We start from the raw sequence: 18,290 nt of genomic DNA on the forward strand, positions 1-18,290 counted from the left end.
CATTTCAAAGGCGAGGTCTGCATATTTATCATGCTTTTCCTGAATCTTGCCAATCACATTGCTGTCAAAAGGGACAGAAAATTCAATGATATAAATAGTTTCATTGGTTTTATCAAAAAGGACAAGATCAGGTTTGTTGGCTGGAATTCGTCTCAGGCTGTATATTGGCCTATTCCAGAGAAGTTTGAAAGCATCATTTTCCAGGACGCCCTGGACATGTTCAGGGTCGTACCATGGATGGACCTCGGGGTCAAAGCCACAGGCATGGCGGAGACGATAGTAAAAGTAGCGAGCCATGCCATCATGTCTTTTTGTGCCAAGGAAGGGCATCCACTGACAAGGTGTCTGACAGTCTCTGTAAATTCATTGCAAAGACGTTTTATTATCATTATTAATATTATTACCATTATGGAATAAAGAACAGTAAAACATACATGCAGCAAGTTGTGCATGTATATAGGAAACACATACGGCATTATGTAAATGAAGGACGATTGCAATGCATGCCAAATGCATGCAGAGTTAGATGTGTGTAGGAGAGAAGTATATCTGATGTTTATATAAATGTAGTAATTTATTTAAATGAAAATATGCCAATTTCAGATAAGAAGAGTTGATTTAAACCTTACATTTGGAATCTAACCTTACATTTGGAATCTACCTGCTTTAATCCAGTACAAGTTTCATATGGCACTGTTCATTTGGAAGATTGATATCATTCGTAAACATAAAGAAGAATGCTGATCATTAATGGAATGACACACATAGGTACACATTTTAGCCTCTAAAATAGGTGTAACACTGATCTGTGTTGAGATCATTGTGTATAAGGATGAGACATGAATAATCATAACCAGTTTCTGTAAAATAATCCCTTAACATATCCCAGTGTATGTCAATCCTTCCATGCAGCAAGTTTTGGAATCTGGTAATGGTGTATTATGTCTTCTGGAAGCATATTCCAAAATTTTGAAATATTTGACACATACATAACTAATGCTTTGTTTCAAACCTCACATTCGCTGTCTTAGGTACATGTCAACAAAATCTTTAACTTTTCAGAATTTATTTTTTTATGTTCCAGCTTCTAATGACTTAAAATTTGTCTTGAAGTAAATTGTCTGATGACTCAGGACTGTGGTACCTAATAATGTGTACATAGTTTCTAAGATAATTATTAATACATGACATAAAATACTTTTCAAACAATTAAAAATACCTTTTATCCCTAGGTACAACTTATGCTTTCCTTCTATCTGTGCTTCTAACTGTTTGCAGCTTAACTTACATTGAGATGAACATATTATTGCTTTTATCCAGCTTGTCCAATATAATGCCCTGCTTGGAAGAGTTGGACTATGGAAGTCAAGTTCAGGAACTCAGAGATAAGTGGGGGCACAACAAACACTTCATGGAGTATATGGATAACTTCTGACTGTGCTCACCTAAGGTATATGAAAAAAAATAAGCACTGTATTGACTGCAAACCTTAAGGGATTTGAAGTCAGTTGTGTGAATGCTACATGTCTTCACCTAATCACATACTGAATGCATAATATGACTTTTATCCAGAATATATGCACATTTTTTTCAAATAGTTATATTAAATGTCATATTCCATATGACATTATATGCCAGTATATATTTACATTTTGCATAATGACTATTGTACAGCTGTTTCAGAATTTAAATAATTTATCAGTAATGATCTTGGCCACACTTGTGCCTGTTTATGTCAATGAAACATTCTTGTACATTGTAGTACAATAACAATGGAATTCTTTTGTACAGAAATATTTAACATAAACATATGAATTTGTGCTTGTATGTGATACATAATATTACAATTTCAGCCATGGGCCATGGCCTTCAGACATTTTGACCAACATGTGGGACTAACAACAAACAATGGTGTTGAGAGGCTTCATTCTCTGTTAAAAAGAGAGCAGAAATATTCTACAGACATGACCATAACTGGGCTGATTGCACTTAAAATGAAACACCACAACAACAGACAACAGAGGTAATTCAGATATTTCATCTGATTTGGTAATGGTTAAATGCAGGATATGAATACATGGTTTGCTAATGTCATGTTTTCATGCAAGTAAGCCCACACTAGAAATGCAGGCTTTATTCTTTCTGTACTGTTATATGCATTGTTTAAGATATTAGCATTTGGCATAAGAAAGTCCTACAGAATATTTCTTGATGGATTGATTCACTGTATGCTTTGAAAAAGGAATATTGATGTTGCCGATTGTGAAATGCTTATGTCCTGCAAGGCATAAGTTAATTTTTCTAAATAAAGGGGGTTCTATCAACGCAAAAGTGTTATATGGAGTTCAGAGGCTTTGATGCACAAAATGTATTCTCTAAAAAACATTTAGGGGGCCGCTGCCACCCTGCCCCCTTTGCTACCTATGGCCCTTTTTTGAGAATGTAAAGAGATGAAAGCAATAAATAGAAACTCTTAATTTCTCACAAACAGAAGAGGTTACAGTTGCAAATGAGAATTTATCATTTATTAGACAAATGTAACCCACTGCAATATGTGGAAGTGCGTCACAGCGAATGTAAAATGAAAATGTACGTACATCACACTAGTGACAAGAGTCACTACTGATTTTACAGTGCCTTGCCACATTTTGTACATACATGTATTGATTAGCATGATAACTTCAATTCTAATACTTTTCTCTGGTACATGGTATATACTAGATACATATGCATGGTGTAAATAGAACCAGATTATGTTATCAAAATACAAGCAATTATTGTATGCAGCAATAACACAATTAAGTACAATACAGAACAGGTTACTGTTACTGTTAACTATATACACTGGTGCAAAATATCCTAAAAATAAGCAATGTCATTGCAGTTACTATGAAAAGAATGACAAAATGAAGATGGCATTGAAGGATTCTGTCCCTGGGTTCTTGAATTGGAGAGGGTGGACATGCTTTGAACACTGTAGAAAGAGACTAAATGAAGCTATGCAAACGGAGTCTATTCACACAGGTGAAACAACTTATCAAGTGAAAAATTACAGTGTTGTTCTAAATAGGGGTACCAAAGATCTCTGTCCTTGCCATGATTTTTGATGACATTTTCTTCCATGTAAGCATATTCTTGCCACATTGTATAGCAACAACCTGCCACGGGAAGCCTTACCCAAGGAATACAGAAACACTCCAATGTTACATATAAGCAAGGATTGTAGGAGACACTGCCAACAGTCATCAATGTCAAAGTCACAAAAGCATCTTTAGAAGATTTTCCTTCACGTGGCAACACAAATGGTGAAGAGTCAATTGGCACATCAATGAAGGCTCATACAGATGATATTGGCACTGCCCAAGAGAAACAAGTAAGCGTGAGGTTGCTGTGTGAGTTGAGGGATCTGCTGTCAAGCTGCAACTGCCAGGAAACAGTGACTGAGGCTAACCAGTCCCTAGAAAAGATAAAGAAAACTGTTCAAAACAGGAACTGTTTTCAGAGAAGGAAAAACATAGGCAGATGCCTAGAGCAGCTGTAAATTTCCTGAAGTGTAAAGTACACAAAAAGTATTTGCTCAACAAGAAGAAACATACGATGCGATGCGTAAGTATTGAGGTAGCTATAAATAGTGAATGATTATTCAAATATCAGAAAAATAATAATAATGAGTTTATGACTATGCATGCCGTGCCAGTTTACACTTATGAGAGGGGTACACAAAGTACGCAGTCTAGACTACCAGTTGTCTGACTTTCATTTGTGGAAGTCGTGGTGGCTGAGAGGGCTAGGCAGCTGACTTTGTGTGCTGGTGATTAGGTGCCTGACTGCAGGTTCGAATCCTGGATGGGACTCAACCAAAAAGTACTAGAATTTGTACTTTACTAAGAAAGTGAAATCCCAAATATGACATATGTTGTATGCATGTATTGCTTCTAAGAGAAGTTAACGCTCAAGAGATAAACTTTCACAAGTTTACTTGCAGAGAAAGCAAAATGGCTTTCAAGTGTCTCCAGAAATGCTGTCAAAAAGGTAACCCTTTACAAGAAAGAGCAAATTAAAAAACACAAAAACAAAAAACAAACAAAAAAACAAAACAAACAAACAAAAAACACAATAAGGAGGAACAGGACGACTATTATTCCAACTAAAACAATCAGCTCTATGCTTTCTGGTAATAAACTGATCCTTTAATGTTAGTTTATAGTCATGGTGATAATTGATCATACTTGCATACTTGCATGCTTCTTAAACAATACTGACCACTTGCTGGAGCATGGACATTCTGTGTTTGACCAACAAAATAAGGCAAGTATCACTGTAAGTGTAAACAGTGAAAACTCAAAACATATCATTCTTAGCACAGTGTCATACTGTTTGTAGAATCTAATTACATGTATTATGTTTATTTCTGGGTACATATAATTAAAATGTTTTCATGTCTGTGTAATACAGCAATGCACTTATGAAGTCATAAATATGTAATACTATGAAGTAAAGATAGAACCTGTCATACTAGACGAGGGCCACCTCTGCATTTGAGTGAGAAAGCAGGACATGGACAGAAACAATAGCCTCAACAAGAGAATCTGTTGAGGACATCACAAACACACAGGTATGTAAAGTGTACATATTTTGAATGTGCAAGATGTAATATTACATTTTACAAGAAAATTAGGAATAAAAAGCAGGTGCAACTTAACACAACTGAATTTTTATATAATGTGTCCTAAAAATGACTGTTTCTTTTAATGATTTAATAACAACCAATTATCATTACTTCCAGCACAAAGTATATGAGTCAGAAGATAATAAAGCTTGTATTTCAAGAGCTGAGGTAAGTTAAATGTACATGTGTCTACGTTAGTTAACGCCACACTCAGCAGCATTACAGCTATACTCAGACAGTATTTGTATATGCCAGTACTTGAGCCTTATTTAATGATAGGAAAGATACGATACAAGCACTATAGGGAATAGCATCAGGTATGAGTTTTATTGTTGTTGATCCAACTTTGTACTGAACTTTACAAGATAGGTGTATAAACAGAAATATGTTTAGAGTGAACACAAAGCAGAAACACATGTAACAGGAACATAATCAACATTTGTGAATTTGCGAGCTCTACAAAAATGTACAATCATAAACATGTGGTAAATAAAGGTCATGAAAATGAACTATTAAGAAGCATATGAATCACAAAAAATACTCAAATATATATACAACATTATATCATGACTTCAGTAAGTGCTGGATTTTGCTTGGTTAATCAAAATCATTCAGAGGTATATAATCACGTTATATACCACTGATTTTCCAACACATCATGTATTTGTTGAAAATCTGAAAATAATCCTGTTATGGTAGAATGGACATCGTAATGTGTTAGAAAATCAGATGTATATACATGTAATAAAATTATAATAGCTCTAAATTTTGAACTTAAAACCTCATACTACGCGTTCGGTTTTAAATCAAATTTACAGCTATTACAATTTTGCTATATACCTATGACTTTTCCAACACAGTATGTTTATCTCCTAAGTATTTGTTTTTCTATTACTGATATTACCAGGTAACCTAAACAAGAGACTAAATACAGATTTTACTAATTTTACTTACTAAGTTTGGTTTAGTTGTGAACAAAAATGTGAGTGGGATACAACTTCATAATGACATTTAAAACAAAACATTATTCTGGTTGATAGCACTTGTGTTAAGAACTAAAAAGACATGCGAACCTCACATAAAATATCAGAGAATGACTTCTACTGAAATGAATGTATAGAATCAACAATCCAATATGAAATCATACGTATACTTATGTGACACTGACCACTTGTAGGACGATGACGAAACAGAAGATGACCTACCTACTATGGCAAGTTTCATGGTAAGTATGTAGAAAAAACAAGACATTAAAACACTCTTAGCACTGCCTCATATTGTTGGTAGAATGCATAAGTTACACTTAAGGCACATCTTATTAAAACATCTGATAACATAACATTTCAATACTAGCAAGTGTCTAAACCTATGAAATCACAAATCTGTCAAAACATGCTGGTAAAGACAGAATGCACATTATCTCATACTAGGCAAAGTCAGCACCAGTAATTGAGGAAGGAAAGAGGAAATTAGAGCACAACAAAACCATGGAGGTAAGTAAAGTACATACACTTGCAAAGTACTAGAATGATCTTAATTCTTTAAAGAAAGGTTGGATCAATGCTGTGTTTTAAAAAATCAGGAATTTCTTAAAGTAATTAATTGCCATGAAACAGTTCCTCAAATTAACTGATTTCTTAAGATGTAGAGATTATTATATGAGCAAGTGTGTCACACAACTGATACTAAACAAGTGATAATTCTTTTATTAATATATAATTTTGCATGAGTTTCGTATGACTTGTATGACACACTTATGGGTTTATTTCTATTAATCTATGGCAGTAAAGAAAAACTGTTGTTGGTGACCTAAAATAAGAATCCTTGCACAGGGCTAACTAACATGTTGTTCTTAACAAGTGTCTGCCCCTTATGGAAATGCAGTTTGGTGACAATTTACATTCAGGTTAAATATCTTCTCTAAAATATTTTAAGAACATCTGTGACTAGCGTAAACCATAAAACGATATAAATGTTATGTATCCACCAGTGATGTTAGGTGATTGAGTGAAGTGCAAACCTTGGAACAGTAGGCTGTATGAGGTGATGACATGCATCATGACGTTAGTTACATTGTGATGTATTAAATGCAAGAGTTCAGTTATGAGGGGGCAGACTAGAATGATGCAGTGACACCAACATATTGTGACGTAATGCAAAAAGTGCACATTATTGCGTGATAAAGTACTGTCAGTGCCTTTGATCTTTCACCAAAGGCTTCAATGATGTATAGATTTAACAATCCAATATGAAATCATACATATACTTATGTGACACCGACCACTTCTAGGACAATGACGAAACAGAAGATGACCTACCTACTATGGCAAGTTTCGTGGTAAGTATGTAAAGAAAACAAGACATATTTTTAGATATTCCAAGCACTGTGTTTTATTTTTCATGGAATGTGAATGTTATATATATGTCTAGGTACTGGTACATCTTATAAATCTATCTGATAACATTTACTTTTTTCATACTAGCAAGTTGTTGTGGTCTGATTAATTGAAATAATCAAAAATGACTTAACAACCAAGCAGTTGATAACATTTTCTCACAATACAATGCATGTAAAATGATTTTTTAACTTCTGTTTTATATTTTTTATGTTTTGTGTTTTATATTTTGAAACACTTGACTTAATATTTATAGAAGACTCTGAAGTGAAACATTATTGATCCCCTTAAATTAGCAAGTTGCATGATTTTACACTGATGTGAAATTTGCATATACGTGTGCATTTTCCAGATATAACACAAAAATAACCCAAACACATAACATGTTTTTTTTAACACTAATCTGCAATAAAAACCTGAACAGGAAAGTGAAAAATGACACCTACCAGTTTGTTTTGGAGAATGGTCATTAGTCATAAACCAATAATGAGAGAAATATTTCAACCAATTCTCAACACTGCTAACAAGTACCTATGAAGTTTTAAATGTTTGTGATATTATGAAGGTAAATATAAAAAAGAACATTCTACCTTAATAGGCAGAGTCAGCTGCATTTGAGGATGGAAAGAGAAAGAGGACAATATCAATAGACTTGACAAGAGATTCCGATAACAACACAAGCTCAGAGGTATGTTAAATACTCATAGTTGCAATGCACAGAAATGATCTTTCAGTTTTTTATACATGAAAATATGTGCTAGTGGACCCAAAGGAAACATTCTATTGTATGGTGTACGTGTGTTATAGGTAGCACAGTGAATATTCTCATAATATCACAAATTGCAGGAGCAAGATGAAGATTCAGACGGCCTACCCCTGTCAACATTTGAAGGGAGAAAGAGGAAAAGAAATTTCATAAAGCCAACAACAGATGCTAACACAAACAAAAAGGTAAGTATATGACCTGTGCCTTTATGTTGATGTAGATGTACAAACACTTTCATTGGGTTTCAATATGAACTTGTAAAGAACTAACTGCCCCATTCTTTACAGAATGAAGGAGAGGAGACACATCTGATCAACAGGAGACACAGTGAACCGGTAAGTTAATCAGTTAACATTGTCAGCAGAATGTACACATTTGACTGAAGTATGGTTTACTTTTTTTGACTGAAAACAATTTAGGCTGGACAGGATACATCGGTGTTTGATGTTAAAAATAAAGCTACCAAAATGCTGAAGGTGGTCAACACCAATAATGAGAAAAATATGCCCCTGGTATGCAGCATGAAGAGCAAGTCTATACTGGAAAGAATAATAATTATATGTGAAGATGTAACATTACAGAAGTGACAATTATTGTTCATGTTACTTTCAGCTACCAATACCTTTGGATTATAAGTCCATATGGAGGTTACACTCAAACACAAATGCGGTGATGGCTGTAGTTCATGGACATAAACTGACAGGGAAAAGCTTCAGAGCACTAAGACCAGGGTATGAAGTTAAGATGAGGTATTTCCACATCAACTAATTAGTATGAAACTGGATGATGGCATACTTATGTGACAAATGAAACACCTACTATTTTTGTTAGGTAACCTGCACAATCATGTCACTAAAATACTGATGGCCATGGATTAAAGAGTAAGTTTCACACAAAATTGTTATGCATGGATTTGGCTTCATAATTTTGGAATGATGTTTTACTTATATAAAACATAACAAAATAAACTTGAACATACAGCTGAAATTGTAGCAGCATGTATTTAAATCAGTTTCTCAGTTGCTTAATGCCACGACCCGTGAAGGTCCCGGGGTAGAATAGGCCTTCAGCAACCCATGCTTGCCATAAAAGGTGACTATGCTTGTCGTAAGAGGCGACTAACGGGATCGGGTGGTCAGCCTCGCTGACTTGGTTGACACATGTCATCGGTTCCCAAGTGCGCAGATCGATGCTCATGTTGTTGGTCACTGGATTGTCTGGTCCAGACTCGATTATTTACAGACCGCCGCCATATAGCTGGAATATTGCTGAGTGCGGCGTAAAACTAAACTCACTCACTCACATGTGACAACAGCCCAGTTGTGTACTGGTGGTCTGTCAAGATGTACACAGGGAACAATGCTGAATCGTGAGACTGCAGGACATGTATTTTTGAGTGAAATGATTGCTTACCATTTTCACATATACTCAATGCATACTTCAGTGTTAGATGTGCAGACCGAGATGATGTATACCTGATGGACTCTCAAGCATGGACAACCACCAGCATTCATGAATGTAAGAAATGCAATCATTGTCAAAAGTTTGCATAGGCATTTTTTACACTAGGATTACCTTTGGTGGACAAATACAAACATGTGCTCAAGAGGTATAAAGTAACATTTATGTCTCCCCACTCTCTCTGGGACATTTAAAGCAAGATATATACTACTGGCAAACAGGGATAAATTGGAAAGGCACAGGGAACATGTTCACGAGAGGCAGGCGATGCATGGCAAACCCATTTGGTTTGTGAAAGGGAGAGTAGATGTAGGCTAGTGCAACTGCAGAGCATGATGATGAAATTTATTCCGCTTGTAGCTGCACGTGCCTCCTTCTCACATGGTCAAACTTATTTGTGGGGAATCTGGGGCCCCTGTGCTCACAGCACCAGTGGGTAGCACTCATACATCCTACATAAGTGCTCAATTTATCCTATTTTTTTCATAAGTAGTATATTTTATACTCTAACTAATAAGTGATTACAGCTGACATGCTATTTCAGCAATACTCCAGCTATATGATGGTGGCATGTTGAGTCTAGACCAGACAATACAGTGATCAGCAGCATGTAGGATATGATGATGTGTGAAATAAGTTAACTAACAGGGTTACCAAATCCCTTTAGGTACTACTCATGACAAAAATTGGACAGTGAAGGCCAGTTCCATCCCTGATGTTCACAGATCTGCTATTTCAAGAGTTTTGTGCACTTGATAACTGACTTACCCAAACAGACTTAGTTATAAAGATGTATTTCTGCTCATTCATAAACAGATTGCATGTGATGAGAATATGAGTTGTTAATACTAGATTATTCTGTAAGATGCTCTTTGTGTTATGGAATTAGTAACGAAATAAAGAATGAACTGTGTGTCCTTTTGCAAACTATAAAGCAAAGAATATTGTTTAAAAGAACATGTTTTGGGGACAGGTGGATCTTCTCTCAAAAGAGATGATACTGGCTCCTCATGTGACAGGAAGGCATTGACAATTGTTTGTGGTATACCCCAAGAATTATGAGATAGTATTTATAAACCCAATGGGTGAAGACACATCACATCAGAGTAAAGAGGCAGTTTTGTCAGCTTGGCGGAGAATACTGGGAAGCAGATGTAAAATAGGTTTACTCGACAAGGAAACACTTCAGAAAAGATGGAAGCTGACCACAAGAGAACATCAATTACAACAAGACTCCACAACCTGTGGTATATATGTGATGAAGGTAACACACATTTTTTGAAAACTAATTTCAGCTAAAATGAATTGGCAACAGACACAGCTGACGTAAAAAAAAATCGAAACAATATTACTGCTTAAAAATTTTAAATAAATGAGTGACCTTATTATGTCTGACAACAGTAACCACAGTTTAACATTACTCCCCTAAACATTAAACCAAATTCTTACGAATGAGCCGATTTCAAATTTCAGTTTGTTGACATTCTGCTTGATGGGGAGAACATGTGTACCAAATTTGATACCGCTGAGTCCAGAGTACATATAGCATCAAATTTGTTGCAAGAAGCTGGTAAGTACAGATTACTGAAACATACTACTCTATTAGTTACCTGAGTTACATGCATTATAACTTGAAAGAGTAAATTACACCAATGAACACTTCCAAAATGTATAATCAATTAACAGTAATGTGAACTTCTTTAAACAAATATGAATGTGTTGTTTCAGATTTACATGCAATGGCAGATATCTGTAGAGGCTGCTCAGTGCAAACACATATGGAGGACAATAAAAGATGTGAAACGAAAACACAAGGCACCAAACCATGGGCACAACGCTGGGTAAGGATTCATGACAATTACAGCACATTTGTGTGTGTGCCAGGTACTTGATGTAGAATATGAGGGGAACAGATTGGAAACTTCATATTTATTCCTACAAAAAGGCACACAGGAACAAAATATGTCCCATGGATCACATACCCGGCTGGCTGGACACACAGAGAATAACTTCCAACTGATCGCCTTAAATGGACGCATAAAGAAATGTCAAGGATGCAGAACGAAGTTCATTCACCCACCAGTTGCACCATTTGACATAGCTGTGAGACATGTAGAGTACAGACAATTTTACAGTAAGAGGGCAAACAGTCTTCAATCATTTTGGACAAATACTCACTATCACTGCAGGGCACAGTGCATACTCACAAAAAAACCGGATTTCACACTGAGAAGGCTTGTAATTGATCCAAATGTGATACTGACAGACAGTCACATACAGCATTTAGCACAAAATGGTATAGACTTAATGTATGTTTTAAAATCAAGAGTACCCTATTTCTAATCTTAACAACATCAATATATAAACCAGATGCCAGTAAGGATAATAACATGACAATGAAGACTTCCAGCAGCCCCCTATGGAACAGATGCCAGTCAATAAGGATTACATGACAATCAAGACTCTCCTAGCTCCCCTTTCAGAACAGATGACAGTCAGCCAGGATAACATGACAAGCAAGACTTTCCCAGCAGACCTCACTATAGAACAGATGCGAGCCAGGAAAACACGACAATGAAGAGCCGCCCCAGGAGCCCTCTCTACAACACCAATGCCAGTCAGGATCACATGACAAGCATGACTTTCCCAGCAGCCGTCTCTACAGAACACATGCGAGCTAGGATAACATGACAATCAAGACCTTCCCAGGAGCTGTCTATACAGAACAGATGCCAGTCAGTGAGGATAACATTACAAGCAGGACTTTCCTAGTAGCCCTCTCTACAGAACAGATGCAAGCCAGACATGTAGTCTAGACTTTAGACCAGCCTAAAACCCCTCAAAGGAACCTTCAGAACAGATAACAATCAAGACCCTCCCAGGAGCCCTCTCTACAGAACAGATGCAAGCCAGGATAACATGACAATGAAGACCCTCCCAGGAGCCCTCTCTACAGAACAGATGCAAGCCAGGATAACATGACAATGAAGACCCTCCCAGGAGCCCTCTCTACAGAACAGATGCCAATCAGGATAACATGACAATAAAGACTCCATATCCACAGAACAGATGCGAGCCAGGATAAAATTATCAAGAAGACCCTCCCAGGAGCCCTCTCTACAAAACCGATGCTAGTCAGTCATGACACAGGCAGACTGTAGTGCAAATGGGTTGCTTAGCATAGAGAAATGACCAGTCCTCTTACATGTGAGCAAAGCAAGCAAAGGTTGACAACATGCTTCTGATCGAAGAATATTTTTCATCTCAAAGTTTAATATTGCCACCATCAAAGGTATACACCCATTTCTTCACTGGGTTGTGCTCTCACATTTCCAACCCCATATTGAATAATTACTCACATGAAATATTTTTTATTCAACATTTTGAGTGCAACTTGTGGTATACCAGACTGTTCTTCGCCGCCATTCTCCCTTCCAGGTTCCGGTTCAATGGAGTGTAGGAACAGGAGGATATTAGGATATTATTTCATATGGAATACTTACAGTTACCTAGCCTGCTTCATTCGCCCATTATGAAAGAAGTGCTTTTATGTAGAATTAATGTTATTAAAATTAATAAAATTAATAAATTCTGTCCCTTTTGACAGCAATGTGATTGGCAAGATTCAGGAAAAGCATGATAAATATGCAGACCTCACCTTTGAAATGTCTCGCTTGTATCCAAAGTACACAGTCGTTAGGCTCCCCATTGTTCTCGGTGCCCTTGGTTTGGTACCTCCTGATCTCTTGGCGCAGATGAGGAGAGTGCCCAGGTTCTCCACCGGGAGCACAGCCCTTCTGACAATCTGGGCAATGCAGAACGCTGCAGTGTTGGGAAACCTCCATATTCTCCGGAAAGTTCTTGGTGGGTTAGACTAGGCACTGTTTCCTGGGAGAAGTCCCATTCACTGTCTGGGTTGCATGTAGTAGGGGCAAGGGCCCTGAGCTGATGATGAGCCTTACCGGCCTGACTGTGCCAGGATCACCCGAACCCTCTCTGCTGCATATCAATCTTAATCTGTAAATAATAATAATATGGGTTATTATATTGCCCTAAACTCCACACAAAAGTGTGCTCAAAGCACAAACAGATTTCATATATCTACATGTTGACAGTCTATTGAAGAGGTAAGTCTTAAGATGCTTCTTGAAACAGGTTAGCATTGAAGCTGATTTGAGATGAATAGGGACAGCATTCCATATAACAGCAGCATTATATGCAACCAATCTTCCTCCAAATGTCTTGAGCCTTATGTTGAGGACCTTTAATAGGTGTTGCCCATTGGAACGGACTGTTCTTGTAGGGATATACTTTTCAACCAGTTCACATAGATAACCAGGTGCAATATCATTGGTACACTGATATGTGAGTGTGAGGATCTTATGAAAACAATGGAGGTAAAAAACGATCAGAATACCACGAGCGGCGCTAAAAATGTTAAATAAAACATGCTTCACATGAGTAATTAGTAAACATGGGGTAGGAAATGTGAGAGCACTAAGTGAAGAAATGGGAGTGTACCTTTAATGGTGTCGATTTTCTATTTTGATATAAAAAATATTTTTCAATCAAAAGTGAATGAAGCATGTTGTCAGACTTTGCTCACTTCGCTCACAAGAAGACTTGTAATATTCTCTATCCTGCACAAACCCATTTGTGCTACAGTGTGCCTGTGGTAAGGATAACCGGACACTGAAGACTCTCCCAGCAGCCTTCACTACAGAACAGATGCCAGTCAGCCAGGATAACATGACAAGCAAGACTTTCAGAGGAGCCCTGTCCACAGACCAGATGCCTGTTTCAGGATAACATGACATGAATCTACCACAGCCCTCTCTACAAAACAGATGCCAGTCAGCCAGGATAACATGACAATAAAGACTCTCACAGGAGCCCTCTCTACAGAACAGATACCAGTCAGTCAGGATGACAAGACAATCAACACTTTCATAGGACCCCTCTCTACAGAGGAGATGCCAGTCAGTCAGGACAGCATGACAATGAAAACTCTCACAGCAGCCCTGTCTCCAGAACAAATGTCAGCAAGTCAGGATAACATGACAACCGAGACCTGCAAAGCAACCCTCTCTACAGAACAGATGCCAGTCAGCCAGGATAACATGACAATGAAGACCATCAAAACAGCCTTCAGAACAGATGCCAGTCAGCCAAGGTAACAAGAGAATCAAGACCCTCCAAGCAGCTCTTTCCACAAAACAGATGTGGATAACCTGACAATAAAACCATGACAACCAAGACCCTCACAGCAGCCTTCACTTGAGAAGAGATATCAGTCAGTGAGGATAACATGACAGTCATGACCCTCTCAGCAGTATTCGTTTCTGAAGATATACCAGTGATGGTGACATGACAGGCAAGCCTCTCCCACCAGCCCTCTCTACAGAACAGATGTGAGACAGTCTGGATAACATGGCAATTAGAAGACTCTTATACAGTGTTCAATGCAGAAACTGTGCTCGTCAGGATAACATGACAATGAAGAATGATTCAAGCTGATGCTTGGGAGCTGTTTGTGTTGGGGTAGAACAATGAACTTTTTCAATGAGACCTTTTAGCCCTTTTTCTTTTTGGGCCAGATACCCTGGGCCTCCACGCGGCCTGGCCTGGAAACTATGCCATTCATGAATGAAATGTTAATACCATTTCATTAGAATGGGATAGGCTAACACAGGGTGATTCAATCTTTTTCTGACTGACTGAGTTTGTTTTTACACTGCTTTGAGCAATATTTCAGCAACATCAGGGCACAGAACACCAGAAATGGGGTTCACATATTAATCCATGTGGGGATTCACACCAGGGTGTGACAGACCAAAGCTTTAACCACTAGACTACCGCAGTGAACCTCAGTGTTTTTACCTTGATATACCATAACACAACATATGAAAGGAATTCATAAGAACTATAAGCAAATATTACTCCATGATGAGTAAATAGATACATGTCGAGCATATGAGTAAACACATGTAGCACATGTACTTCAAATTACACTTTCAAAGATGAAATTAAATACTAACTCAACAGGGTGAACAAAAAAACATTCTGATAAGATGGAGTGACACCTACATGTTTCACAGTATGACAAAACACAATGTATTACAAGTGTTGTTAGAACAAGCTCAATACTTGCACTGAATGGAACATCAGACTGAGTGATAGTGTTTTTAAAACTCTCCAATAAAAATTAGGTAGAAATTATTTTTTTAGTGTGAGATGTTGCCAATAAATGTACTGGGATAAATAAAGGAAATGGAAGCTAAGAATATGAGGTTAGATATTTACAAGTACATGAGTAAACTCCTTACTAAACGATTGAGGCCTTCAGATTATGGATGGAAAGTATACTAGTGGAACATAAGGAAAGAAAGAGAACTGCATAAGTATACAGTGAACCAATAAGATATCAATGACATAGGGTATAAAGCCAACATCTAAGAGGTGACTGGCATTTATGTGAAGCAGCAGTGGGCTTGTTAGCCAAGAGGCCAGGTTAGTGATGCAGCAAGCTTGAGGTGTCAGTGGAGCCCACCTGTAACTAAGTGTCATCTTTATGTGCAGATTCTTTCAGTGTTGTCACCACCCCTCGTGTACAGAACACAACCTTCTGAACTTGCAAGAACCCATGAATGCCTTGGTATATGAGCAAATGGTAGACACATGTATTTATACAAACACCTACTTGCAGGTACAGCAACAGGCAGTTAACCTGGACACAGTACTATGACTTGTACTTGTGTACCTAGCAACTCAGCTGTGAATGGGTACCTTGTAATGAGGATGAGAAAGCCAAAGTAACTGGCTGCGAAAAGTGACTGCAAGTGTTGTATGATGCACAGTGAGTTGAGATTGATAGTACGATGTTCAGATTGACACGCAAGGATGGAGGGAGACATATACCAGCACCTAGAAGAGGTACTAGTTGTGTTGGTTATGTGTGCTATACATATGTACCATAATAACTTAGTAATAATGTCAGATAAACAATGTGGTAATCTCAAGCGGTATTATTGTAGGTTCTGGAGATGCTTATATTCATAAGCCATAGGGTTCCTGAGAAGATAATGTTTGCCACACTGCTTCTGATGTGGTAGTGGGAGGTGTTTGCAGGATCAGTGAGAGGGACACTTGTATGTGGGAAGTGGGAATATTCTTACAGTGGCTGAGCTGAACTGAGTATGCACAGTAAACATGGTAAACATTATATGTTTAAAAATTGTGTGTTGTTTTGAGCTTGCATTAATAAATGTGCTTGTAAAAGTTTATTGTGTTCTGTTGTGATTCAAATAACACTTGGGGAATATTATTATTGACCTCATGCATGCATGGTTTTGTTTGTCATAAGCTGACCGATATTGTAGGTATAAGACAACACATGGATCTTGTGAATACAGGTGAATACATTTTGTGCAAAGGAGATGATGTAGGCAAAAGGCATTTCAGTATTCTGTGAAGTGAGATCATCGCCTCTGTCAGCTATGAGGTAGTAGGTGACCTTCCCTTGATTTGTGCTGTTGATGGTTACTGAAGTGATACAGACATATTTCTGTTTTAGGCAAATAGCACACATTAACTGTGAAAACATTTCAGCCCATCAGGAGAGTAGGTTTTTAGGTAGGTTAAATGAGTAATGACAAATACATACATGTGATTGCGAATTATGCCAAGGTGGTGTTGGGCATGACAATGTTGAAGCAGTGCTGAAAATACAGGTGTGGCTCATTACCCAGATTTGTATATGAGGTGATGTTGTGGGGTGAAACTAAGGATGAAGGTTTGATGCTGCTGTTCCAGAGTTGGTTGGTTGGACTGGCTTTTAATGTTGCACACCTGGAAGATGTATCAGTACACATGTACCAGTACAGATTCACTGACAGTTATGGTAGCCCAGGGTGAACTGTTGAAAGTGAACTTGCTCTGTTAGTGTTTTGTAAACAAATTATGGACATGTAACTTGGAGTGAGTGAGTTTAGTTTTACGCCGCACTCAGCAATATTCCAGCTATATGGCGGCGGTCTGTAAATAATCGAATCTGGACCAGACAATCCAGTGATCAACAACATGAGCATCAATCTGCGCAATTGGGAACCGATGACATGTGTCAACCAAGTCAGCGAGCCTGACCACCCGATCCCGTTAGTCGCTTCTTACGACAAGCTGAGTCGCCTTTTATGGCAAGCTTGGGTTGCTGAAGGCCTATTCTACCCCGGGACCTTCACTGGTCACGTGTAACTTGGAACAGATGGTGTAAATTTATATCATAAAGTGAAATATAACTTGACAAAACTGCAAACATCATTTTGCCATACATAGAGTAGTTTATATTCATATAATGTGATGACATATCAGCAGTAAAGAATGATCAATGACAAAATTTGTGAAAAAAACCTTGTGAACAAATACTTACTTTTCTAATTAAATGTAAGAAGCTTGATTGGTGTGTAGAGTACTGCTTACACATCAGAAGAAACTTCATGGCACACTATGCACTATTATGCAATGCATTAAACCAGAAAGAGCGATATACAATGCATGTAAATTCATGATAATATATATAAATATAACATACTAGTAATTGATTTTTGTATGGTTTTATATTTTTCTATTGGTGACTTGCTTTGTTGTTTTAAGAATTAATATACAAAAAGCAAGTTGGAAGGCTGAGGGAAACCACAATGTGTAGGTGATAGTGTTGCTAAGGTGTATGCTGGCTATTGTAAAACTAGAAGAGTACTAACAACACACCATTTAGAGATAAGTAAAAGTTCTACCCTGGTACCTTTACGGGTCCCATTTAAAGAGAAAGTACAGGTTGATATAATGCTATTTATTTACAACAATATACCATACTTATGACTGTTATGAAGAAATTATTGTACCAGTTATGAGAAACATTATTTCAAACACACTTCCAACCCATTATGTGCTATCTTTCCAACACTAGAAGAATACAGTGGGGCATATGAATTTTTACAACAGT

The 18,290-nt window shown here is 37.4% G+C and overlaps 1 long non-coding RNA gene across 1 annotated transcript in view; it reads right to left on the minus strand.

The window, feature by feature from the left end:
* Positions 1-366: 366 nt before the first annotated feature.
* The window catches only part of LOC137265793 (uncharacterized), a 38,562-nt gene continuing 20,638 nt past the window's right edge, over positions 367-18,290 (minus strand). The window contains exon 3 of the long non-coding RNA XR_010954941.1: positions 367-3,457. This is a non-coding gene — a long non-coding RNA (uncharacterized lncRNA). The remainder of the gene's footprint in view (positions 3,458-18,290) is intronic.

Source organism: Haliotis asinina, chromosome 15 (genome assembly GCF_037392515.1).
Source record: "Haliotis asinina isolate JCU_RB_2024 chromosome 15, JCU_Hal_asi_v2, whole genome shotgun sequence".
In the NCBI taxonomy this organism is placed as follows: Eukaryota; Metazoa; Mollusca; class Gastropoda; order Lepetellida; family Haliotidae; genus Haliotis; species Haliotis asinina.